Source organism: Rhincodon typus, chromosome 5 (assembly GCF_021869965.1).
Source record: "Rhincodon typus isolate 14 chromosome 5, sRhiTyp1.1, whole genome shotgun sequence".
Taxonomy (NCBI): domain Eukaryota; kingdom Metazoa; phylum Chordata; class Chondrichthyes; order Orectolobiformes; family Rhincodontidae; genus Rhincodon; species Rhincodon typus.
The window spans coordinates 104,511,951-104,539,351 of NC_063336.1; positions in this window are offsets into that span (position 1 = coordinate 104,511,951).

The following is a 27,401-nucleotide window of genomic DNA, read 5'->3' on the forward strand; positions in this document are numbered from 1 at the left end:
TACTAGGCTGATGCCTAGATTGGGCAGGTTGTCTTATGAGGAAAAGATGGACTTGCTAGACTTTTACACACTGGAGTTTAGAAAAGAAAGATGTGACTTGATTGAAACATATAAAATTCTGGGAGTCTTAATTGGGTTGATGTGGAGAGGGTGTTTCTTATTATTGAAGACTTTAGGACCAGGAGTCATTGCTTAAAAATCAAGGTTACCCATTTAGAACAGAGTTGATGTGAATTTTTTTTCTCAGTGGGTGGTGAATCTTTTGTTTTCACTACGTTTTCAGGAAGAGAGTTCCAGGGTCCTTCAATATTTTAATGCAGATGTTGATCAATTCTGGTGAAGCAAGGGGGTGAACGGTTCTCAGGGGTAGGCAGGAATGCAGATTAGACATTCCAGTCAGCTCGGCCACGATGAAATTTAATGGCCATGCAGCCAAGTGGCCTTCTCCTGCTCATGTTCATTTATTCCTAAGAATATTAAATCAAAATTCACAGCAGATCAAATGAAAGAAATGTTTGGATGTTACTGGTCACCAAATCTGGCAAGTTAACAAAACTGAAGAATTGGTATTCAGACACTGGGCTGTTCTGCTTTTTAGTTTGACAATTTTTAAAAAATGAAATGTAGAAATCATGTATATTCTATAAAACTATCTGCAGAAACCACACAAAAAGTAGTATACGTTAGACACTATTATTTCATTAGCTTTCCCAATTTATTTTATTAATGTTTTAATTATATTTTTATACCTTGAGCTATTGCATTGTATACTGTAATTCTGATCTTGCTGCCTACATTTATGTAATGCACAACTATTCTATATTTAACTGTGTTAATAGGTATTAAAATAGGCCTGTAGCGATCTTTCATAGCTTGTGAGTTATGCAAGGTTGTGGTACAGGGTAAATGTTCTGTGGAAGTTGTTTTAGTTTTTATTCTGTGACTTAATTTGATTTCTATAAAGATAAAACTCATGAGTTTAGGAAAAAGGTGATAATCCCAAATGCAGAAGACACAGCACGTAAATATTTTTGCCTCAATACTTTCTGGTTTTGGGCACTGAAGTGGCATGAGGAATAATAAATGGTAGCTGTGGTGTGCAGGTATACCTCTGATGCATTGTGAACCAGGAAGCACTTGGTAAAGGTATTAGCACACATGTAATTAACACCCACTACCAATTGATGCTAGTCATGATGACTTGGAATTCCACACTCCAACCAGAATCCTCTTGTAAGCATACATAGCTGAATCCACATTAAACAAAGTCAAAAACCACATGACACCAGGTTATAATCCAACAGGTTTATTTGAAATCACAAGCTGCCCCTTTGCCAGGTGCAGCGAATGGAGAGCACACAGACACAGAGTCTACAGGCAGCTGGATGAAGGGCAGAGAGATCAAAGGATCATACAACAGGTGTGTATGGAGTGAACAAACCTAAAAGGCTGACTGACTGCCTCCTGTTGAATCTTGAATCTTTCATACATCCCTGTATTCTAGAAATTGCAGAAGCAGGTTATGGTGAACTCTGTTAGAAAGGAAACACTAGTTTCAATTGATGAAGTTGCAAATTCCAGAATCTGTCTCAAGTCATGCCCCGAGATAATTAAACATCCAAGAGGTTTGTTTATTTGCAGATACATTCTATTTCGTTCAAGAAACACACAACTTGTAGTCACAGTCAGTAAGTGTGGCATTTTATAAATTCCTGCTTTCAGAATAAAACCAGTCTGATTCCAGGTTAAAACTCTGAGACAGATTCTGGACAAGGCCTCACACCTACAATTCAATATCTGACCTGAGATGTCACTGACTTTATATTCCTATTGCTATTCCAGTTTGACGTTTAGAAAATTAGGCAGACACTAATGAAGCCTTTAATTATCTCAGGGCAGTGACTTGAGACAGATTCTGGAATATGCAACTTAATCAATCGAAACTAATGTTTCCTTTCTAACAGAGTTCACCGTAACCTGCTTCTGCAATTTCTAGAATACAGGGATGTATGAATGATTAAAGATTCAATAGGAGGCCGTCAGTGAGCCATTTTAGGTTTGTTTACTCCACTCTCACCAGTTGTATGGTCCTTTGATCTCTCTGCCCTTCATCTCTCTGCCTATAAGCTCTGTGTCTGTGTGCCCTGCTCTCACTGCACCTGATGAAGGGGCTGTGCTCCGAAAGCTTGTGATTTCAAATAAACGTTTTGGACTACAACCTGGTGTCGTGTGATTTTTGACTTTGTCCACCCCAGTCCAACACCGGCACCTTCACATCATCCACATTAAGCAGCAAGATGCACCCTACTAGTTCTATTCAAAAAGACGATCAACTACAATTACTTTATTTGCTGCCTGAATTCTTCTCTAGTCTTTTGCTACAACTCCACATGTGTTGTATTGCTTTCATAGTTGTTTCAAGTAAGTACTGAAGTACTTTTAGTTGACTTCAAGACATCTGCACAATCCAGACATGGGTGCAATATTAAGCATGACTTGGAGGATGAGCAGAATCCATGCAGAGCGGGACAAACCACTAGGCAGAGGAGGAGGAAGGGGTGAACAACTCTTCATTTGAAGCCATATCTGTCACCCCTGCATATCTACATACAATGAGAGTGAGGGAATGAACACAATGGTTTGTTGGACGTGCCACCTTTGGATCAAACATGAAGCTTCCAATAATTTAGAGAAGAAGGAATCTCCTATGAGAAACAGATGTTCCAGTTAGTATCTCATTGCTCTTAGTGGGATCTTGCTATGTGCAACTTGGCTGCTTACAGCAGTGATTACACTTCAAAAGTACTTCATTGTCTGTTGTGCTTTAGGATGTTCTGAAGTCATAAAAAGCTCTGTATAAATGCGAGTATTTATTTCTTCTTTCTTTGTAAGACTGGAAAAATAATACAGAAGTATGAAAAGACATTATGAAAGAATAAATTTTGGAACTTTCTAATTAAAGTGCAAATTGTTCACTTTTTATTTAGTATGTTAATCAAAAGTATGATGCTCTAAAACAAAAAGGCAGTGAATAAATTCAGGAAGAAAGTTAAATAGTTTGCTCTTTTGGTTACATATCTACTGCAAATCCATATCAAAAGAAAGCTACAAGATACCAGTTGTATTCTTACAGTTTCCCAAGAAAAGATAAGAAAGTAAATTTAAACACCCAACTAACCTTTTCTCATTTTGCTATCTCTAGGTTGCAGCTTTCCATAAAAATCAAAAAATCTGTTTTCCATTACAATAGATTATGTACAGGCTTGTATATGAAATGACCAAAGCTTATCTGTGCTTTGCAAGAGTGCAAAGATTAGCTGTCATTAATCTACATTTGTTACAGCTTTAATAATTATTTGAATTGTGATCTGCCTTCACTGCAGTTTGCCTCCTTACATTTCCAGCATTGCCGCATGACTTATTAATAATTAAATATTCTTGCATGGTTGTGAGAATGTAATGATATAGGCAACTCAGTCTTAGACGAGTCAAACACAGCTCTCTTTCCATTCTGTTAAGTGGTTGCTGATGAAAGAGTCTGTTTTTTTTTGCAGAAAGGGATGTTAAATCATTGATGGGCAAAACAAAACAGGACAAAACTGGCTCCTGAGGGTGTTCTGTGGATAAAGGTCTAAGAGCTGGAATTTTCCTCTCCCTACAGCTGTGTGATAATGGTGACAAAGGTGGGAAAATACATCAAAAAAGTCATATCAAGGAAAACACTTCTGAATTCCCCATTAAGGTTTAAACAACGAGTTCAGGGTCTCATCAATGGGCAGTGACCTCCTCAGTTCCATGAACTTGCATCTCATTGTTAGCCCAACTCATCTTCTTTCTGTGCAGCTTCAAGTTCTGCTTCCCTTCACCGAGAAACTAGATGGTGCCAATTGTAGTAAGTCGGAATGATTTCTTGGTGGCAGTAACTCGCCAAATGCTTCTCTGGGCCTTCGTCCAACTTTGTCTTGCGCACCACTTGCCTGCATGCCCCACTGCCCTCTTCCAGACTTTGTCCCCTCAAGTTGGCATTAAGAAAACCACCAGCCTCACCCTGCTCACATACCACTTCAACTCATCAGGGATTTTGCTGCTCAGAGATATCTAGAACTTGCATGTTTCTGCCCTATTACTAATGCACAGGGACACAAATGTATTTCCTGTATCCTCACTGGACCTTACGGCTCTTAGCTTAATTTTCTTCATGTTCATTGACTTTACTGTTTACTCAGATGTGGCCAGTATCGTTTTTTAGTGCAAAGGCACTTCAGTGCTCAGGTACAGGCAGTCACTCTCTGTGGCTTGCATTGCTTTTTAGCGCAAAGAGAGAGGCAGGCAATCCATCTCAATTCAGAGAACTGAACAGTCAAGCGGGGTGGACATGTCACACCTATAGCATGTGCCTGCAGGTTCTGTGGCAAATACATTGCATGTTCTTCAACCTATTAGCCATGTCTGTCAGTTAAAGGGGACCAGTCCTTAGTGGGGTCAAGGGGAATTTTGGTAAATCAGGGGTACTCTCACATAAAATCAAGGGGCTCACTTGACTCCAGTCCAGAGGGTTGGTCACCGTTAGTCAGTTTGGGAAGCCCTGCTCTTCCATTCTGGGAATTGGGCTATAGTCAGTCCTGCAGTTCAAATACAACCAGTCCAGGAATTAGAAGGAGGTCAGTCAGGGGCTGTGAAGAATCTGATTCTGATTTTACTCCTCAATGGCCTATCTCTAAGTTCAAGATGATGCCCACTTGGTTTCTCAGTTCTCTTCCAGCAAAAATCTATTCTGAAATTCTTTTATCATTGTAAAGACTTCAATTAGATCACTCCTCAACTGTTTGCCGAATTTAGAACAAAGTTATAATTCAATCATGCAGACAGCAGACAGGGTGGAAAGGTGAATACTTGAAGGTCTGGGTGATTTAATTATTAGGCTGATTGTTTAAAAAAACTCATTCAAAACCCATCAAACTGCATAGAGTTAAAACCAGCCTTTGTGTTTACAATTCTTATTTAATCCCTTTTCAGCTATACTCTAGGAGTTGAAACATTGTGAAATAACATACATTTCACTAGGGTGCTATGGTGGCTCAGTAGTTATCACTGCTGCCTCATAGTGCTAGAGACCTAGATTCTATTCCACCTTTGGGTGTTTACCTGTGTGGAGTTTGCACATTCTCCCCATGTCTGTGTAGGTTTCCTCCCACAGTCCAAAGATGTGCAGGCTAGGTGGATTAGCAACAGGGATGGGGTGGGAGGCTCTTTAGAGGGTTGGTGTAGATTTGATGGGCTGAATGGCCTGCTTCTGTGACAGTGCTTGGCTCACTTGGTCTAAGTTCATCTTTTTCAATCTTATCGTGAGTCCATAGATTTTTAGGACTGTTTTCTGTTCTGTTGCAATTACACATTGACCTAGTGGAATAATGAAACTAGAAATACTCACAAATTGGACAAATAATTTTATATCAATTGGATATTTTATTTCATTAGGAGTTATTAGTGTGGAGTTGCCATGTGGTGCAATTTCCCACAAAACATTCTTTAACAATTAACTCTCAATAATTGATGATGTATGCAACGGCAAAGAAACTCATTACTTGCCGAGTTCAAAATAAATTTCTGATATAAAGTAAATGCTGTAAAAATAGATCTTGAGCAATCTTGTTTGCACTGCGGACAATATCTTGCAACGTTTATAAGTTACTACTTTTCGTTTTAAAAGCTTTCCTTTGGAGGCAGGAACTGCTCCCATCATCTATAGAGGCCTCCTAACTCTCTCTACAAGTTCCCTCCTCTCAGCTGTTGTTTATTCCTATCCATGTTCCTAGAACGTAACTAAGGACCACTGTTGGCAAAGTGGGCAATCCAAAGTTGATTTAGTCTGTAGGTGCATTGCCTGTGGAGGTGTAAACAGTGCTGGAAGATCACCCCTACTATACAGATAAGGCAGAAAATACACTTTCGGAGCCACGCTCACTCCACTGCCATGTCTTCTGATAATATTGAGAACTGTCTGTTAGGTTTGTCCCATGCCTGAAGCCTTAGATCTGGATGCAGCTAATTATATTGAAACAAGCCGAACCTGTTAAACAGTCAACTCCAAGTGCACTGGACAGTTTTGAATGATCATTTGAATTTTGGCAAAAGGTGAACATATTGTAATTCACATTTCCTTCAATTTTATGGGACACTTTACAAGGTACATCATGTACAAGCATCAGAAACTCTTGTTTTAAGTAATAATTTGGTCACAATTCCATGCTGTTCTGAAGAAGGGTCAGTGGACCCAAAATGGTAACTCTGCTATCTCTCCACAGATACTGCCAGACCTGCTGAGTTTTTCTGACATCTCCTGATTTTGTGTCTGATTTCCAGCATCTGCAGTGGTTTGGCTTTTTTTTGGTTACAATGCCATGCAGGTTTTCAAAGAACTCAGATTTTGTTACTATCCTTTCAGCTAGAGGGTGGCTGTATAGGTTACATGGTTCAGAGTAGAACCATCGGTGCAGGTTCAATCCCTGCCATGGCTCAGCTGTCCTTGTGAACTGCCTCCTTGCTCTGCTCTGAAAATGGGTGAATCACCATTGACAAAGATTCCCTAGAAGTAGCTCAGGATGTAGCACCAACAGTCAATGAGTGAAGAGGGCACAGCCCATATTGCTTTCAACCGGTGTTTTTGAAAACTTAAGAAAACGTTATTTCAAGAATATCTGCCATTTTCTTGCCACCATTACCTCAGCCCTCATCATTTAGGGGATCCATTTGCACTGCCCTCACCATTACTTCCAATTTTCAATTTTCTCATCACTACTTGGTAGCTGATTTTGTTTCCTATTTCAACTGCCTGATATAACCATCAGCCTTTGAAGTCAATTTTTTTTCTTCCAGATTGTATTGATTTTAATTTGCAATATGTACAATCTTTACATTGCCATTAGACTCCAACATACCTATCTTTAATAATTATCATTTTGTTAAAGCATTCATTTATTTGGAAATAGCTCCTTTTGCTTTCGCTGTGTTTCAAGCTTCGTTACTTTACTGAATATTTTACTAATTCTGGCTTTTAGTTGCACATGATGGAGTCAAATAACAAGATAATTATTGGTAATCAGGGTCCAAAAATTTTGTGTTCATTAATCTTGCTGAAAAAATAAATGTGAGGGAATAATGGTGAAATGTCAAGAGGAAGTGCAGTGAATAATTCACATCATTTGTGTTTAAAAGCTGCTCTGAGTATTCCTGTCACTCTTTTTTTTAAAAAAGACAAAAGATCAGCTTGAGTGAATGAAGGATAATTTAATTTGAGGATGGCTTGTTAAGGTCATTAATGCTGAACTTAAGTGGACTTAACTTTTGTTTCACAAGTGCAGTGTTGTGTTTCTCCAGGTTAGACTTCGAAATAGTCAACTCAACAATGTGAATAGACGGAGAGGAGTTCTATCTGAGAGGCTATTGTAGTAACTATTGATAGTTTTATTGAGTTGGAGCAGAGGTGGAGGTATTTTTATTCAAACTGGTCAGTGATGTTACTTACACACCTCTGGTACAAGGTGGGACTTGAACCTGGGCCTCAGACTCAGAGATAGGGACAGTACTACTGTACCACAAGTGCCTCATGGAGCAGCGGTGGAGACTGCAGTGGCCTTTGACCAGAGAGCAAACGGCAATTATTCTACTTGCAGGAAATACTCACTCACTGAAGTGATTGACGTATCAGATTAGCATCATACTTAAAGCTTGGTAAAAGAGCAGGACAAGACTTGGGCTCGCAACGGAGTTGGGAGGCAGTCAATCATGTGCCAAATTCTTGGATGGCCCTTTATTTTATCTGGTATGTAATTCACCTTCAGCTGCACTTACTTGCTACCAGCCTACGACATGGCATGGGAACAGCTAGTGCTGATCCACCACCCACCTGTGATGAACAGCGGGAGGACAAACTCTTTACAGGGTAGAGATTCAGCTAGATAGATGTGAGATCCCCGTAGTGTCTACAAGGAAAAGGTTCCGCTCTCTCAACGTGTCTGAGCACCAGTTCCTCAGTAGGTTCAGCCTTTGATGGCAGCCAACTGCTGATGTCTGCAGCCTCCTGCAAAAAGACCTCCAGCCGAGTGGAACAAATGAATACACAGCACCAGTGGCTGGTCTGTCTGTAGATGGTAAACTCACATGCCTTCCTGAGTCTCCACATTTCACCAAACTGTGTGGGGTCTTCTCCAATAAAGGGAGAAAGCAGAGAAGTGTGTGTTTGTAATGGCTTTTGTGGAGAGGAGAGAATGACAACATTTGCAGAAAGTGACAGCGAGACAAGGGTGCAAGAGGACAATAGAATGAGGATGAATTAATATGTTGGCTGTAAAGTGGGGATGCAGAGAGGGGAGTAGGTGGAGTTGCAAGACGTCTTCCTTTGAAGCAAACAATCCAATATATGGTTAATATGTTAAAATGATGTTCTTTGGCCTGTTTAAAATTGAAAATTGGCATTAAAATGTCACTTTTCCTTTTAAAGATAGTAGCCAATTCATTGCTGTTCAGCACTTTCCAGCTATAACATTGTTACTCAATAATCCATTCCGACAGCTGGAAAATAGATTAATCTCAGAACCGGTGCATCCTTCACTTTTCCTCTGGAAGAGTGTGACCTGTTACCAGTAGAACTTCTACAGAGTTTTCACACATCTTTTGTCTCACTGTTTTTATGTATCTCTCATTCTATTTCTCTTTTTCCCCTTCTAACATCCTTGCATGAATTTCTTTCTGTCATTCCTGATGTTTCTATATCTGACCATCACATTTTCTTTCCTTGTCTTGAAATTTATCCATTTTATTTCGTGACCAGGATAATGATTTTTATGTCATTGTAACCTATCTATTTTGGTCTGGATTCTTGTGTTTCCAACCGGGACTAATGACGAAATTGCCCCTGAATTGGGGGCCACTGAAATGCTGGCTCCTGTTTCTGTCTTTTAGATACTTGGCAGAGGATTGGATTTTCTTATAGGACTTGAGAATCAGGTTGCAGGACAAATTCTGCTGTTGCAGTTGTCACTGTAGCCAAGAGCCATAAAATTCTCAGAATAAGCAAAAAAAACTTCAGAACTGCTATTGCAATATATGTTTAGATATATGAATACATAAGAGCAATGGGAAAATATTTATTGTTTATATGTTGCGAAAACACTAGGATACCCTTCAATACATGGAAAATACTTCATTTTTTTTATCCATTAGATGAACTTTGTTGATTCACTGGCAGCCCTCAAAGAAAGGACTTGCTGACTGTATAGTGTCATGTTCTCCTCATCTGCACAGGCATTGGTCCAACTTGTTGAAATGTGTGGGCTTCTGCTTTCATTATATTGTCATCACAGGCCAATATCCACATTTATGAGAGTAGAGAAAGCAAAACCAGGCATGAGCTGCTGAGATGGCTGATAATGAAAGCCTTCAAATGGAAACAATTTAAAGATAGGTCTTGAAGATTTCAAATGATGTCTCTGTCAGCAATCTGTAAGTATCTAGTGTGCAGTGAACACAACTCCTAGAGAGATGGCAAAGAGGAGAGACAATGACAAGAAAACAACTGGGGATAAATCTGAGAAAGAAAAAGCAAACCAGGATTTATATCCCAAATTCGCACTTAAAGGGGCCTCCGAGGGTGACAATTTGTAAAAATGTTTCCCAAATCTAGCTTAATTTGATGGGTTGGAAACCTTTCATTAGCAGCAATTCCAGCCCTGTTTGAATCTAGTTCCTTGTACGCAGAACACAGATTTTTTTTTTGAGAAATAACAAATTAGCGATCACATTCAGAAAACAGATGTAGTAAGTAAAAGTTGTAAACTGTTCTGCAAGCACACTGATGTGGCACTGCAGAAGCAGCTCCATGCTGATCCTGACCCTGTTGTACATGGAAACATACGATATTAACACAAGGATCCAAAAGTGGAAAATATATATACAAATTTTCTGCTCATGCATCTTATATGAGCAGCACAATTCATCAAAAATAAATTTCAGAAATTACACCAACATTGAAATGAATAGCATGAATCATTGGCACACCATATTTACATATCTAGGAGGGGTTTTATCACATGATGTACAGTGTTCAGTCATGTACACAAATTATTTTCAAGATGTTATCAATCAAGTTTCATTAAAGGGAATCGTGATGAAATATTAGTTCACTGAAGTAGAGCATATATATAACATAGTTTTTTATCTATAGTGAGCACTTCTCACTCGCTTCATGAAATACTTTTCCTACGATAGTTTATTTATTAAATCCATATTATAAATCAACATATTATCACATTCGTGGCAGGTAATGTCACAGAAACCCAGTGTGTGTCTGTAATTTTAAAATTTGAATTATGCGAGACATATCTGATCTGATAGATGCAGAGAGTGCTCAATTATAGAAATGACTCTGTACTAGTTTTTTTAATAGAAAAGACAATGCACAATTATCCTGTTTAGGGCTATCTATTTTTGAATGGGAGGGTATTTGAATCTTCTTGTTCATCAGAAGAAAGCCTTGATTGCAATACTCCATGAACTGACCACTCATCATCCATCCTCATAAACATGAGTTCACCCAAAACACTGCTGTCTATCTTGATTCAAGTCTGCTTATCCATTCCATTATGCCTGTTAATATACCTTGGTTTTTTATTACCAATGTCTCAAATCTTTATTTCACATAAACTGTTTAAATCCATTCTTCCCCTTCTACTCTCTTTCTCTAACTTCCACCAGCACTGTAAACCCCAGTTTACCTGTGCTCTCACTCTCTCTGTTCTTATGATTCCAATATCTGTTGTCTTCTCTTCCCTCTTGCCCTCATTGCAACTCAGTTCCTACATTCTTGTAGCTCTTTACTTTCCTCCCTTCTCCCTCTGTTACCTTAAAGATTCTCTTTGACAAATACCTCTCTGAACAATCATGTTCACACCTTCTAATATTCCCTTTGGTTTGGTGTTAATTATTTAATTTGTTTCTACCTATGATAATGGAAGCACCATATAGATGCAACTTCTTGTTCTGGTTATTGAAATTTTAAATTTAATATTACCTATGAAATGTTCAATTTGTTCTAATCTTGAGGACACCATTCTGACACTTGTTCAAACCAATCAGAAAATGTTATCTGTGAAATGCAAGTGAAACCTACCAGAATAGGCAGAAGTGTGTTGTTTATTTTGTAGCTCTTGACATTAAGTCATGTCACCATTGCTGAATCCTCCATTCTGGTGGGGCAACAGAAACTGAACTGGACCAGCCATGTGGTTCAGTGGTAGTCCCCCATCCTCTGGGCCAGTGGGTCTGGGTTCAGTCCCATTGTCATTAAATGTCTGGAAAGGTTGATTAAAAATAACTCATAAAAACTGAGATTACAAGAGTGGTCAAAGTCTAGGAATTCTGAGGGGAATAATTCACCACCTGATTTCCCCACCATCTATATGCACATATCAGAAATGTAATGTAATACTCAGGAAGTTTGGCACTCTCCAGGACAAAGCAGCCCACTTGATTGGCACCCTAACCGCCACATTACACAGTCAGTCCCTCCATCACCAATGGAGCACCATGTGCAAAAAACAAGACACAATACAATAACTCAACAAAGTTCCTTCAAATACACCTTTCAAACCCATGACCTCTATTATAAGAAGGACAAGGGCAGCTAATACATGGGAACACCAGCATCCATTGGTCTTCTTCCAAGTCACACGTAGCCAAGACTTGGAACTATATTGCTGTTCTTCCATTGTCGCTCAATCAAATCCTGGAGCTCTCTCCCTAACAGCATTGTGGGTGAACCTTTATCATATGGACCTTAATAGATCAGAAAGGTTGCTTAACACCAACTGCCTGAGGGCAATTGGATATGGGCACTAAATGCTTGCCTTTAGGGTCTTGTGGTGTAGTGGTAATGCCCCTATCTCTGGGCCAGAAGATCTGAGTTAAAGTCCTAGTTGCCATGGAGTTGTGTCATAACATATCAGGACAGGTAGATTAAAAATAATTTTAACAGGTGCATGAATTTGCACATGGCCTTCATTGCCATGAAAAGGTGAGGGCTAATTGTGTACCACTATCCCTTATCCAGTCTGAAATGTAACTTTCCGCCCTGTGAATTAAACATTAGTCGGCTCTTGGTGACAGAGATCTTCTGGTGCTGTGGGTGGTATCCCTGTCTCGAAGCCTGAAGATCCCAGTTTAAGTCCCATTCCAGGACTGAATGGCCGAGGAAGATGTGTTCATAATGTGATCAAACAGGTTAACTATCAACCTGAAAATCCCTGCAGCAACAGTTGGAAGAATGGGAGAGGTTCCCAGTCAGCCATGTAAGGGAAAGAGCCTCTGGAGACTCTACCACCATGATCGATGGCTCCACAGTACAACATGCATGTCAAAGTGCATATAACCACAACACCAGAGTACAACTGTAACACACCGCCACCACCATTACTTGGAGATAGTCCTGAAGATTTGATTACATGACCCCTTATCATGTGAAATCTAATCATATAAGGTCGTCTTGCATAACAATTGCCTGCAGTTTGCAAATGTCATTGTATGGTTTGGTTTCTTTGCTCTTGTGCCAGCAGTTTGATGTAACACATTCTGAGCCGAAGACGTGAGCAGGTGAAGGAAGTGCGCAGACACAAAGTTTAAGATTCTTGGAAAGATTAGACAGAGAGAGAGATAGAGGCAGGATTTGCTTTCCACACATTGCAGGCATGAGTAAACGCTTGTAGTTGTATCCGGATTTAAGAGAAAGAAGAATTACAATTACAATTACACCATTTAAAAGACATTTAGACAGGTTCATGGCTAGGAAAGATGTAGAGTGATATGGGCCAAACACAGGGAAATCGGACTAGTTCAGTTTAGGAAACCTGGTCAGCATGGGCACGTTGGGCTGAATGGCCTGTTTCCATGCCGTAAACCTCTATGACTTTAAGCGGTTGAAGTGACCATAACTGTGTCGATGCAATGGAAAGATAAGAAAGGATGTACTGGAGAACAGGAAGTCAGAGGTGAGACAAACTTTTTTTGTGTGTTGGAGAGCGACAATTATTCAGTGTGAAGGGAGATGTCGAGGTCTGTTGAGGGCACATTTAGGTGTTGAGTGATGAGAGTTGATGTTTGTAATTGATTACAGAGTTTATGGCATTTGAGCAAGGGAAGGTTGGCAGAGGTTAGGGAACATTACTAATCGGAGCTAAAGCTTGATCATCCTTTAAACGTGGGTAATGTCCCTTCCTGCAGCCAACTGAACACTCTAACAAAAGCAAATTACCACAGATGATGAATGATTTTTATCGTCACATATATCGTGAAGATACTGTGAAAAGTGTTCTCTCACCACAATCTGGTGCCATTTTGCATTACGAGTTACAATAAGAATTAAAAGGAATTATTTAAATAAGAGTTCATTTTCTGTTTAAGTTGGGGACTCAAGCACGGATTCAGGACTTCTGCAAGGTGTTCCGATTCTCAAAGAGTCCGGCACCGGGAACAGCAATGATGACGCTGATGCCCCAACTCTGCTGCCACTGAAATACAGATACTGTGGCTACAACAAGTCAGAAGCTAGGAAAGTTGTGGTGAGTAACTCGCCTCCCAATCCCCCAGATCCTGTCCACCATCTACAAGGCGTGAATCAGGAGTGTGATGGAATACTCTCCAATTGCCTTGATGAGTGCAGCTCCAAAAACACTCAAAAAGCTAATACCATCCAGAAAAATCAGCCCACTTATCATCACCATTAACTCCCATCGTTACTGATTCAAAGTGGCAGCACTGCATACCATCTCAGGATAGATATCCACACCCTAACTGAGGGTCCTTCAGTAGCCCCTTCCACCGCCACAGCTGTTTCGCTGTTACCAAAGGTCCAGGCTCTGGGCCTACCATCAGCAGGAGTCCTCACTGCAGGCAGCACAACCAAGAGTCCAGGCTCTGGGCCTACTGCTGCCAGGAGTCCCTGCTGGAGATCTGAAAGAAAAACAGAAACTCAACAGGTCAGGCAGTGTCTATGGAGAGAAAAGTACAGTCAATGTTTCGAACCCAATAAGACTCTTCCAATTCTATTTCTCAGTTCTCCATTGCTGAATACATTGAAAAGATTGGATTAACTCTTTGTAATAATAAGGACCATCGCCATTATTGTTTTTGACTAGGTAAGAGCCACACATACGTCTGTTAAAATTATCGAGGTTATGGAATTGTACTAATATTTTCTGAATGTTATAATTGATAATACCAGTAAATTAAAACATCAGGGAACATTCAAATTCCATCATTCTATTCAATGCAAAGTTCATTCAATCCTAAATAAATCTGCATCAAACCAAATTAGGCCAGGAAGAGCAAACACACTGTTCACAATGACTGCTATACGGCCCCTGTCTCAAAAGATTACAGTAAGCTTTTAGTATTTACTCTAATTTGACTTGTTTCTCATTACATACCCGTGCCAGAATCAATATGTGAGAAATTAACTGGTATTGAATTCTGCACAGCTAAACTGAATGTTCTTTCAATGATGCTCCAACAAGTGCACACTTAACTGCCTACCTCTGGCAGAATGGACTTCATGTGACAATGAGAAATACATTATTCAAGTCATAGTAGTTTCAGAGAAAAATACTCATCAGTGATGTTAGTCTTTGGCCTGTCGTGTGGTTGTCATTGGCCCTGAATAGTAGAAAGAATGTTAGAGTATTAATTGATTGTTAGCCATAAGTGGGTTCCTCAATTGACTTCAAAGAAATTGTCATTAATTGGTTACAGGGAAAAGCGCTCTAAAAATTGTTTTGAGCAGAATTACTTATTACAGCCTAGCTATCATTTGACCATCATCCTTCTGGAGCTGTAATGGTTGTCATTCAGAGGCAGCTCTGAGGCCAAATTGGCTGTGAAAGCAAGTTATTTGTTGAGTAACAACAGCACAAACTCCCATGTTGTCAGTAAACAAGTTGTTATCTTTTGCTCATGACATCTAGATATTGCTCTTGAGAGAAAATAAAATTAAAGAATGTTACATGATATTTTTTCTCAAGGAATGGAAAGTTGAAAGGGATTTAAGTGTGCGAGGCTTGATTGGGAAATTTGTTGATGACATAAAAATTGGCCACACAGATGATAGTGAAGGGGATAGCTGTCGACTCCAGAATGATATGGTTTGTTTGAATGAAGGGAATACTGGCAAATAGAATTCAATACAGGTAATGCATTTGGAGAGGGTAAACGAAGCTAGAGAATACACAGTTATTGGGAGGAAATTGAAAAGGGTAGAGAAATTGAGAACTGGTGACAAGGCAGGTAAATAAGGGTAAATAAAGCATATGAATGTCTTCCTGTATTAGCTGTAGGATAGAACATAAAAACAGAATGTCATGCTGAAAATGTACTAAATGTTAGTCATGCTACAACTGGAATGTTATGCGCAGTTCAACACACTATGTTAAAGAACATAGAACAGTACAGTGCAAGAACAGGCCCTTCAGCCCACCATGTCTGTGCCAGCCATGATACCATTCTAAACTAATCCCATCTCCCTGCACATGGTCCAAATCCTTCTATTCCCTGCCTGTCCAAGTGTCTGTCTAAATGCCTCTTAAACATTGCTATTGTATCTGTTTTTACCACCTCCTCGGCAGCATGCTCTAATCACCTACCACCCTTTGTGTAAAAACTTTCCTCGCATATCTCCTTTAAACTTTTCCTCTCTCATCTTAACCTTAACCTATTTGACATTTCCACCCTGGGAAAAAGACTCTAATTATCCATCCTCTCCCTGTCTCTCTTAATTTTACATAATTCTATCAGGAAGGACGTATTTCTTCGAGAGAAAGTACAGAGGAGATTTGCAGAAATATCTCCATGGCTTGAAAATTGCTATCACAAATAAAGATTGAATGGGCGAGGTATGTTTTCCTTAGAGCAGAGAAGGCTGAGGGGCGACTTAATTGAGGCGTACAAAGTTATGAGGGGCCTGGGTAGAGTAGACAGGAAAGAGCTGCTGACCCTAGTGGAGAGGCCCATTAGCAGGGGCCACAGATTTTAAGGTTATTGATAGAAGGATTAGAGGGAACATAAGGAAATATTCTTTCACCCAGAGGGTGGTGATGTTTGGTTTCGTAGTGGCAACATAATTTACAATGAAGCTGTATCTGTATCTGAAGTGCTATAACTTGCAAATGTATGGGCCCAGTGCTGGAAACTGAGATTAGATTTGGCAGCTAGCTTTAGTTTCATTTAGCAAGGACAAAATGGGCTCTTTCTGTGCCTTTTCTTTTCAATCATTCTAATTGAAAAATGTCTCTGCACAGATTCCATTTCTTATTGTTATTTCATCAATTTCTCCATGCTGAGCATTTCTCTCCTTTCTGATTTGAAGAGACAATTTTATCAGTCTTTCCAAGCACAGATTTCAAATGGAAGAAACATCATTGTGCAAAGTCAACACAACAGCATCCTTTGCTTACATCTTCTGAGCAAGTCCTTTTATTATCAGAAGCAACAAATGTTCCTGTAACCCTTAATTGACACGACAGTTTCTGTTGTAAAATTCATGGTAATAAATGGATTTAGGTTTCTGTCATTAATGGGCTCCCAATTTTGACACCACTCTACTGTATGAGTAGAATGATCATGAATGTACCAAGGCTGGAAGGAACCATCCCAGGTGTTCAGCAGGTGAACTTGCAGAATCTTCTCCTGGGTTGTTCATGGCAAAGTCCAGGGGATCAATCCATAATTCTGGGAACCTCCCAGAAAACTCAGCAGATTTACTTTTTAAAATTTCATTAATTGGACGAGGGGGTCAATGGCAAGGCTTGCACCTGTTGCCATTAAGAAAGTGATGGTGAGCTGTCACCTTGAAATGCCGCAGTTGATGTGATCTAGGTACTTCCTCAGTACTATCAGAAAGGAGTTCCAGGAATTTGATCCTGCAACAATGAAGGAGCTGTAGTGCTGAAAAAGGACACATTTTCTCAAAACATTTCATCATGCACTCCATCAGGACAATTTGCCAAGAAATACCAATGTGAAAGGGAAACAACATTTACACTGTATGGAAGAGAATGTTGATTGGTTGGCAAGTGGCCTCTGTTTCATACAGGTGTTGCCATGGAAAATGTGTGTGTTAAATATGATTGACAGTTAACTGCCAAGCTTGGTTTAAAATTTAATCCAAGCTGATTGGCTCTGACTTGTCAAGGTATTCCTCTCAAACAGTATAATTATTGTATTTTGCAGTCATACTCAAGCTCTGTACAATCAAATAAAGGAATAGCAGTATAGGTTCCTATGCGTCTCCTGCCTTTGAAGGTAGTAAACTTTGTAAGATGCTGTTGAAGGACTTTGGTCAGTTGAGAGGACAACCTGCAGACACTACACACTGCTACCATGTTGCATACCTGGTGGAGGGAGTAAACGTTGAAGGTGGTGAATGAGTTGTTGATCAAGGAGGTTACTTTGCGTTGGATGGTGTCAAGCCTTTTGAGTGCTATTGGAGCTGCATCTACTCCATCATGTGGAGATTAATCCATCCCATCTCCACTTTTGACTTATAAGTGGTGAACTGACCTTAGGGAGTCATGAAGTAAATTACTCACCACAGTTTTACCAGCCTCTAACTTGCTCTTGCAAGTTCAGTTGGTTGAGTTCAGTTTCTGATCAATGGTAATCCTCCAGGGTGTTGGGAGTGCGGTATCAGAGATGGGAATGGCATTAAATGTCAAGGAGATATGGTTAGACTTTCTCTTGTTGGGGATGGTAATTGCCTGGTATTTGTGTGGATATGAGAGGCCAAAATGGGGATGGGTGAAAGGTCATAGCTGATGTGATGGGCCATGAAAAGCAGTTGGATGTGCATAACCTGCCATGGGGTATGAGGGGCAAAGGGTTATGTGATGGGCATAACTTGACATGTGTTCATGAGGGGCCATTGGGGGTGGGAGGGAAGATGAGGTGGGGCATGGGAAATGGGTGGGGGGTGGTGAAGGAGTATGAGGTGTGAGTGCTAAAGGGCTGTGTCAGAGTCAGTGTTACTGATTCAGTCTGATAGCGATGAAACAGGCCTTGTATATAGCCTGCACCAGCAGCCCAGGTGGTCACCTCCAAACACTTTCTGGCATTGGCACTCGCCCTCAGCCATAAAGATCCTGATCTTGCAAACACTTTGTCCAAAACCAGGAAATTTCCCAGCCCCTGCTATTTCCCTTGAGGATGAAAATCCATCCCATGAAGTCTGGAGTTGAGTTTTGAGTATGTCTACAGATAGCAGATGTGAAACTCACAAATATTTTATATTAGCTTGGATATTCCAGGGGAAGGAAATTAAGATTTGAGATTCTACTGAGTTTATGCAGAAATTGCAGAAATTACCTGACCCTCAGCAGCAAACCTGGCAGTCATTGAGTGACCAGTTTAGATGAGCATTTGTTTCAGACCAGCATTTGCTGCCAGACCTGCTGAGCTTTTCCAACAACTTCTGTTTTGTTCCTGTTATTAATGGGGAAGAGTTTGCTTGGTTGATTGGACAGAGTTAGCCTGGTCACTTCTAGTGCCTAGACCAAGACTTTATGCCATCATCAGATTGGTTGGAACCTAACACCGTGATCCACTGTTAAATCTTTCCGAATCATTGCCCGATGCAACATTATATGCTGCACGGGGCAGTTAATAGTAAACCATATTGTTGTGATTTTGGAATCACAGTTCGATCAGATCAGATAAGAGTGGCACATTTCCTTCTTTAAAAGATGTTAGTGAAACAGATGGATTTTTACAACAATCCTGTTGTTTTGTGGTCATCTTTTCTGAGACGAGCCTTTTGTTTTATTTGAATTGGTAACCCTAATTATTTAAGGTTGTGTGATAATGATCAGGACTTAATAGGAAATTGTCATTCAGATACACATAAAGTACATTCCAACTTGGACTGTAATAGGTGTAATTAAATATGGGCTGTCTTGCTGTCAATACAGGTTTAATAGTTGCTGTGGTAAAATGAACTGCGATATCAGTGATGCTTGGCACATAAAATTTGCTGGATAAAAGTCTAGAACTTAAAACATGAATTTCACCTGTTGAGATCAAGGATAAAAGGAGGTTATCTGTAAAAGAACAACAGTGCATTTTTCTTAGCAAAGTTTTTTATTATACCAGATTTTAATCTGTGTTTGTTTGTTTCTTGAATGGAGAGTTTACATCTATCAGCTCTATCTAGGCCAGTCTATTTATCTGATGGTTCTGATGGAAAAGAAACAATTCTATTTGAGAAATGGCTTGGAAAAACAATACACTTACAAAGTGGACTTTCAAACAGCAATGTTATTACAAATAATAATTGCCTGGTCTGAATTGAATCAGATTGCATGACTGAAAAAGCAAAAGGTGCGGTGCTTTTGCCAAATGCTGACTCACTGTGAGCTGCTGCGCAGAAAGAGGAAACGAGAGTTGCACTTTATTTTACTGTAAATTTAGAAAGAGCTATCAGAAACGTACTGCAATATAGAACACCAAATTCCAATGAATAACATTTTCTTTTGTCGTGATTTAATCTTTCGTGGATCCATTTGGGTAAATCAAAGGCATCAGTGACGCCTTTGATTCATCACTTGCATGTAAAATTTAAATTTGAATGTTCCAGGAGGTTGTGGGAGTGGTAATGAAGCACTTTAAATGTAATATGTTCACGACCCATAGCTGTATAATGTGTTGCTGAGTATTGCATTAAGATGTTCCAGGTTTAGTGCAAGAACTGTGTGAATACTATTAAAGCAGTGTAGTATACTTCACTGATTTTGTATCCACACAGAATGAAACTATTAAATAACTGAAAAAATTTGGGGAATTCCTTGTCGAGTCATAAGTTTCTGGGCCAAAGTTTCATGTCTTTAGTCTATTATAAGGAGAGTTGCATTTATGTTTCCAATTTAACGTCACTACAAAGTGTGAATCTGGTGTCAGGTTCAGAGAGAAGCAGTGATAAGTAAATCAGTTTGACTTACTAAAGTCCATGGGGCCCTTTTTGATACTTCTTGAATGTAATTGACAATATACGTCTGTAAGCAAGAATTCTCTGCTCAGTGCCTTTATATTTTAACAGAGGGGAAAGGAGCTCTGCACTAGAGTAACTAGCCATAAATGGAAATGTCTCCTGTAGGGTGATTGAAGTTCACAGAATCACAGAACAAAAGGAGGCCATTCAGCCCGTCATGTCTGCACCAGCTCTCCAAGGATCATTATGACTTAGAGAGCCATTCATTGTGTTTTGCCAAACCTTTGTGCCTTGTTTCTCTTCAAATTACCATCCAATGCCATCTTGAGTGTCTCTATTGACTCTGCTTCCATCACTGGGGAGGGGATGGCCTGGTGGTGGTATCACTGGACTGCTAACCCAGAGACTCAGATAATGTTCCGGGGACCTGGGTTCAAATCCCGCCACGTCAGATGGTGGAACTTGAATTCAATAAATATCTGGAACTAAGAGTCTAATGATGACCGTGAATCCATTGTCAATTGTTGGAAAAACCCATCTGGTTTACTAATGTCCTTTAGGGAAGGAAACTGCCATCCTTACCTGGTCTGGCCTACATGTGGCTCCAGACCCACAGCAATGTGGTTGACTCATGACTGCCCTCTGGGCAATTAGGGATTGGCAATAAATGCTGCCTACCCAGTGATGCCCTCAGCCCGTGAATAAATAAAGTAAAGAAACGCTCCCAGGCTATTCCACCGGGACATTCTAAGAAGGTCTTAAAGCCTTTATGTTCTGGATGCAAATAAAGAAATAGAAAGAGAAGCTCAATATTTTCACGAAGTTCTGTAGCTCGGATTGTGATTGCAGTCGTTGCTTGGCTCACTGAACTGACTGGTTTTCATGCAAATGTTTTGTTTCCCTTCCAGATGACATCATCAGTGCTGTGTAGCCTCTGATGAAGCGCTGTTGTTCTGCCCCGCTCTGAATTTGTATGGTCCGGTTTGTCATGGTAGGCAGTCTTGTTTCGGGTTTTGTACCGTACTGGTATGTAGATGGGGTTTATTTCAACATGTTTATCAATTACATCGGTGGTTGAAAACCAGGCCTCCAGGAATTCTTGTGCTTGTCTTTGTCTTGCTTGTCCTGGTAACTATAACTTTGTCCCAGTCAAATTGATATCCTTGTACGTTCGAGTGTATTGAAACAAGGGAGAATTGGTTGTGCCCTTTTGCTGCAAATTGAGGTTCATATATCCTGTGGCAAGTTTCCTGCCCATCTGTCCCATGTAGTGTTTCTCACAGTTGCTGCATGGTATTTTTTATATCACATTTGTCCTGCTCATTGTGGGTATGCGATTTTTCATCTTTGAGAGTAACTGGTGAAGTGTAGCTGTTGGTTTGTGTGCTATCCTTATCTCAAGAGGTCGTGGGAGTCTAGTAGTCAGTTCTGATCTAAGTTCTGATAATCAATTCGGATCATATAAATTCAGAGCGGGACAGAACAACAGCCCTTCAACAGAGGCTACACAGCACTGACAATGTCACCTAGAAGGGAGACGAACCATTTGCATGAAAACCAGTCAGCTCGGTGAACCAACCAAAAATTCCAAAGAGAAGCTCATGGGGAGCCTACAGGTTGACGTGTTTTTAATAGACTGTGCAAACATATTTCATAAACGAGCGCCTTCTGTTCATTTAAAACCACAAGACCATAAAGTTTAGGAGCAGAAATAAGCTGTTAGTTCCATTGAGTCCACTTTCAATGAGATCATGATAACCCTCAATCATTTGCTTTGAAATAGTCCCAACATGAAATACAGTGATTTCCTTTCAACTGGAGAAAACTAATATCGTAATTGGTTGGCTCGCCGAGCTGGTCCGTTGTTTCGCTTACGTTTTGTCAGAAGATGTCTATTACACGAACGACACCAGGAAGACACTACACGCCCCGACACACTCATCACGCTACCTTACATCAGGAACACATCTGAACTGACCACAAGACTCCTACAACCAATAGGCATCAGAGTAGCACAAAAACCCACATCAACCCTATGACAACTGCTCACCCGAACCAAAGATCTGCTACCCACTATGGACAAGACCAATGTCATATACAAGATTCCCTGCAGAGATTGTGACAAACACTACATTGGACAAACAGGAAGGAAATTAACAACAAGGGTACATGAACATCAATTGGCTACAAAAAAGACATGACCAATACTCACTCATCTCTATCCACATGGATAAGGAGGGCCACCAATTCGATTAGGACAACACCAAGATCCTGGGACAAGCAAAGCAGAGACAGGCATGGGAATTCTTAGAAGCATAGTACTCCACGAAGAAAGCCATCAACAAACACATAGAGCTCGACCCTATATACACTCCACTGCGAAGGAAAACCGGAAGTGAGGTAATCCAGCTCAACAGACTCCAGAGTTTAAATAACAGGCGGGAAAACACAATGGCGCTTCATCGGAGTCTGCACTGATGATGTTATCCAGCAGGGTAATAAAACATCTGTGGAACAGCAAACCAGCTCGGCGAGCCAACCAACCTCAACACCCACAACCCGAGCTACAAATCTACTCCAAAACTTTAGAAAACTAATATCAGGGCCTGATATCAACAACTCAGCTAAACACTAATCTTGTGCTATTTGAATGGTCAAGTGAGTAAATGGATCATTACAAATAAGGTAATAGACAAATATACTATGAGAAGTGTTTCATATTCAATTTGAAGTCTCTGTTGATCTCACCCTGGCAGCTCAAGGCTTTCGAAGTGGCTAGAGAGATAATAAAGGATCAATCCTCTGCCTGTGATTTCTATCCACTGATGTATATTGGAAAGCCCATGAAGTCAGGATAGAGTTTGGCTGTGGTAACTGGCTCAGTCAAATGATTCGTTAATAGCCATTGCCAATGTTCGCACGTGCAGAATGGCTGCGAGTGGAAACTTCTGGATTGTTTAAAAATAAACTAAAATCTAAAATACATCTTGGAATATTCTTCCATGGCTGGAATGAATAGAAAAAAATAGGTTAGCTTCTCTGGTTTAGTAACAAGGAGATATGTGACATCTGGAAAGAAAATTATTTTAAAATAACACAAATCACTGTCAGAAATTGATGCAATCACTGGGTATATTGCCAAAATACTGAGCACTTTAAAACTGAAATATAGATATATGGGATTTTATATCTTTAATCTACCATTATTTGTATAATTATTCAGGCTTCTTGTGGCATGCATACAGGTATAAGGTAACAAGTACTCACAAAAGGAAGAGACTCAACTGCTTATTACACAAATAAAACTTGGCTTTAAATATCCCAGCATATCTAGAATCAAATTTTACAGTAACAGGCTGAATCAAGTGAGTTGCTAAATAGAAATAACTGAACAATGGATGAATCTGAGGAAAGTCTATTGCCCTGAAATGTCTAATCTGTTAACTTCTTCACAAGACCAGCCTGATCTGTTAAGTATTTCCAGCATATTTCCTGTTATTATTTCCATGTAACTGACTATTAAAGGAAAGGGTTACTCTCCAGAGTGCCATTAAGTGAAAATCTAAGAACATTTTCGTATTTAGAAATCTAAATATCTTATATTACCAAAAGATGCTGAAATAAGCAATTTACTTAAACAAATTATTACATTATGCAAAACATATTAAGCTATTTGGCAAAGAAAATCTTTTAACTGTGCACAGTTTTCTTTTCTCATTGTGTTAATATTCTAATGAGTGGTTAAAAGATCAATAAATACGCCAAGCACGAATAGGAATAAGTGATAAGTTTCTGCATTGTCCTCTGGTAGAAGTGTTTCCAAAATGAAGGTACACAAACCCAAATGATCTACTCAGGGTCAACATGAGGCGACTATTCATGTTTCTGCTGTTGCCACTTGTTCTTCAAGAGATGAACACAGTGCTGCCTGTATTGGCTGTAATTACTTGTCAGAACATTGAGGGGCTGAAAGATTTTCCTTGTTGTCAACACTGGTATTACATCACTTTAGTGTGTGATTGAATGTGTTCTTTTCAGACTATCCTGCTTCTGTTCAAGCTTACTCTGAAAATTGTTTGTTGTGTCCAAGTTTTTCACATGATGGACATATCCTGACCACAGTGCAGTGCCTGTAAATACATGGCCTCGAAGCCAGTAGTCTTGGCTTCCTAATGGAGTGCACACTGGTAATTATGCCCTGCTAATTAATGTGTCGCAAGTGTTGAAACTTGTGAAGTGGCCAAATACCATAGCAGAAACACGTCCAGGGCACTCATCCACACAGAATGGCAGAAATCCGAATTGTTTGTACTGTTTCTGATTGTGAGTTTGTTCTCGAACAGTTTTCAGACACCTATTTGCAGTTTTCCAAAATGCATGGCTGAACCTTCTGATGCATGAGAATATTTCATTGTTTTTATAAAATTTTCATTTACTGGATGTGGGCATCACTGGCGAGACCAGCATTTGCTCCCCGTCCGTAATTTCCGTTGCGTGGGTGATGTCAGCCACCTTCTTGAATTGATGCAGTCTGCACAATGTAGTTACGCCCACATTATTGTTGGCTACAGAGCTTCATTGTGTGACTTGGAGGGGAATTTGCAGGTAATGTTGCTGCCATGTTGCCACTGATCTTGTGTTTCTAGACAGTTGAGGTAATACATTGGAAGGTATTGTCAAAACTTTTGTGAGTTGCTTTGCTGCCTCTTGTTCCAGAAAGGTATTATATGCTGCTGCCACTGTGAGCCAATGATGCAAAAAGGGGGCGGCACAGTGGCTCAGTGGTTAGCACTGCTGCCTAACAGTGCCAGGGACCCGGGTTCGATTCCACTATCAGGCGACTGTCTGTGTGGAGTTTGCACATTCTCCCTGTGTCTGCGTGGGTTTCCTCCGGGTGCTCCAGTTTCCTCCCACTGTCCAAAGATGTGCAGGTTAGGTGGATTGGCCATGCTAAATTGCCCATAGTGTTCAGGGATGTGTAGCATCGGTGGATTATAGGGGGGTGGGTCTGGATGGGATGCTCCAAGGGTCGGTGTGGATTTGTTGGACTGAAGGGCCTGTTTCCACACTGTAGGGATTGGATTCTATTCTATTCTAAAAAATGAATGTTTAAGGATCTGAGCAAGGCATCAACCAAATGGGCCATTTTTCTAGGACGAAGATAAGCGGATGATGAGTGTTATTCGAGCTCCACTCATCCCATCAGGATAGTCTTAGGGTGTTTCTGCTTCTTCCTGGAAGAAGAGCTGAACCATCCCCACCCTCCTCCCCTGGCTGAGCTCGTCTTCACTTTGAACAACTTCTCCTTTAACTCTTCTCACTCTTTTCAGGTCAAAGGTGTGGCCATGGATACCCACATTGGCCCCAGTTATAGCTGTCTCTTTGTGGGGTATGTGAAACACACCTACTTCTAATCTTACTTGTGTCCCTCCTAACAGCTGTTTCTCCGGTACATCAATGACATCATTGGTGTTGATCTCTTCTCTCATCTGGAATTGGAAAAATTTCTCAATTTCACTTACAATTTTCAATCTTCCTGTACCTTCAACTGGTCCATCTCTGACTCCTCCCTTGCCTCGTTGACATCTCTGTTCCCATTTCTGGGGATAGGCTGGTCATTGACATCCACTACAAACCCACTGACTCCCACAGTTACATAACTATACAACCTCACACCTGCTTCCTGCAAGGACTCCATTCCATTCGCCCAGTTTCTCCATCTCTCTCTCTCTCATCTGTTCTACAATGGCATCTTCTGCAGGGCCTCAGAAACGTTCACCTTTTTCCTCAACAACAGATACCCCCACCATGGTTAACATGGTGTGTTAACCCATCCCCCTCACTCTGCCCTTACTCCTCTTCTCTTCCAAAACAGCATTCACATCTAAAGGATCATTGACTGCTATTTCTACCAGCTCCAGCAGGATGTCACCACCAGACACATATTCCCCTCTCCTCCCTCGTCAGCATTCTGCGGAATCCGTTCCCTCACACCCCAGGTCCTGTTTTGTCTGGGTCAACCCCAGTATGGCCAACCCATTTTCAAATATTCAGAGTTCCCGTTTTCAACTATTCACCATTTATTTATTTCCCAGTTTACTATTAGTAATCCCTTTATCTGGTTTCCTTTTCTCTCTCTCTCTCTCTCTTTCTTTCACCCTGGGCACATCTCCATCCATTCATATACCATTGTTTCCCAGCTGCTTTTAGCTCTGACTGAGGGTCAGTGCACTCAAAACATTAACTCTTTTGTTCTTCTTCTCACAGATGCTGCTAGACCATATGAGTTTCTCCAACAATTTCTGTTTTTGAGTTATTTGAAATGTTTAGCTACAAATTCATGCACCTTAAACAGGTTAGCACAGCCAGCATCTTTTTCTTTGCAATTTGTGATGCTGGTTAAATAGGAATGTTATTCAGGAATCATGCCTCCTCTTTAACCTTTTAGAACATTTCACGTCTTCATGAATTATTCAAACAGGTCAACAAGGCTTTCGTTTACCATTTCATCTGACATCGCGTCAGTATCAAAATTTGTTCCCTCAGAACTGCAATGGGATGTGTATTTATAATATTTGATTTGATTTATTACTATATCGTACTGTACAAATGAATCAGGGTAACAGAATAGCGTGCATCTTACAGTGTTACAGCTGCCCAGAAGGTGCAGAGAAAGATCAACATTGACATTGGAGAGGTCCATTCAAAAGTCTGATGAACAGCTTCTTCCCCACTGTTATGATGTATACAGATGAGTGAGAGATTCGAAACCTCAATATTTTTATTGTGTCACTTATGAGTTTTATATGAATATTATATTTTAGACGGTAGTTTTAAATTGGTGATGAATGAACTTGGTCATGCATCCTGTTCTGAAGCCTACTTGAGAGTTACTCTAGGTGGTTTGGTAGCTAGGAGGACTTAAGTTGCTTTAACCTCTCCTCTGACTTTTCTCTGATGCAACAATGTTGTTTTCAATTACAAATTGTACTCACTACCATAAATGTGGCTCCTACTAAAGCAACTTTTAAAATCACTTATTCCATTTTATCAAATACTCACCTGGCTACTGTGGTTCCCTAATTAATTAGAACCTCAGCGCATACATGAAATAGAGGGATGAGCCCTGAATATCAGCTTTACTGTTAAATGACTAAAATTCACTGAGAAGGGCAGGAGGGTTTGGAAAGAAAGAGAACAGACAGGAAGCAATTAAATTGCTTCACCCTCCTGTACTCCCTGTACACCTACAATTGTGTTGCTAAATTCCAAATGAACGCCATCTACAAACTCGCTGATGACACCACCGTAGTGGAATGGATATCTAAGAACGACAAGTCAAAATACAGAAGAGAGATAGAGGCCTTGGTGACGTAGTGCA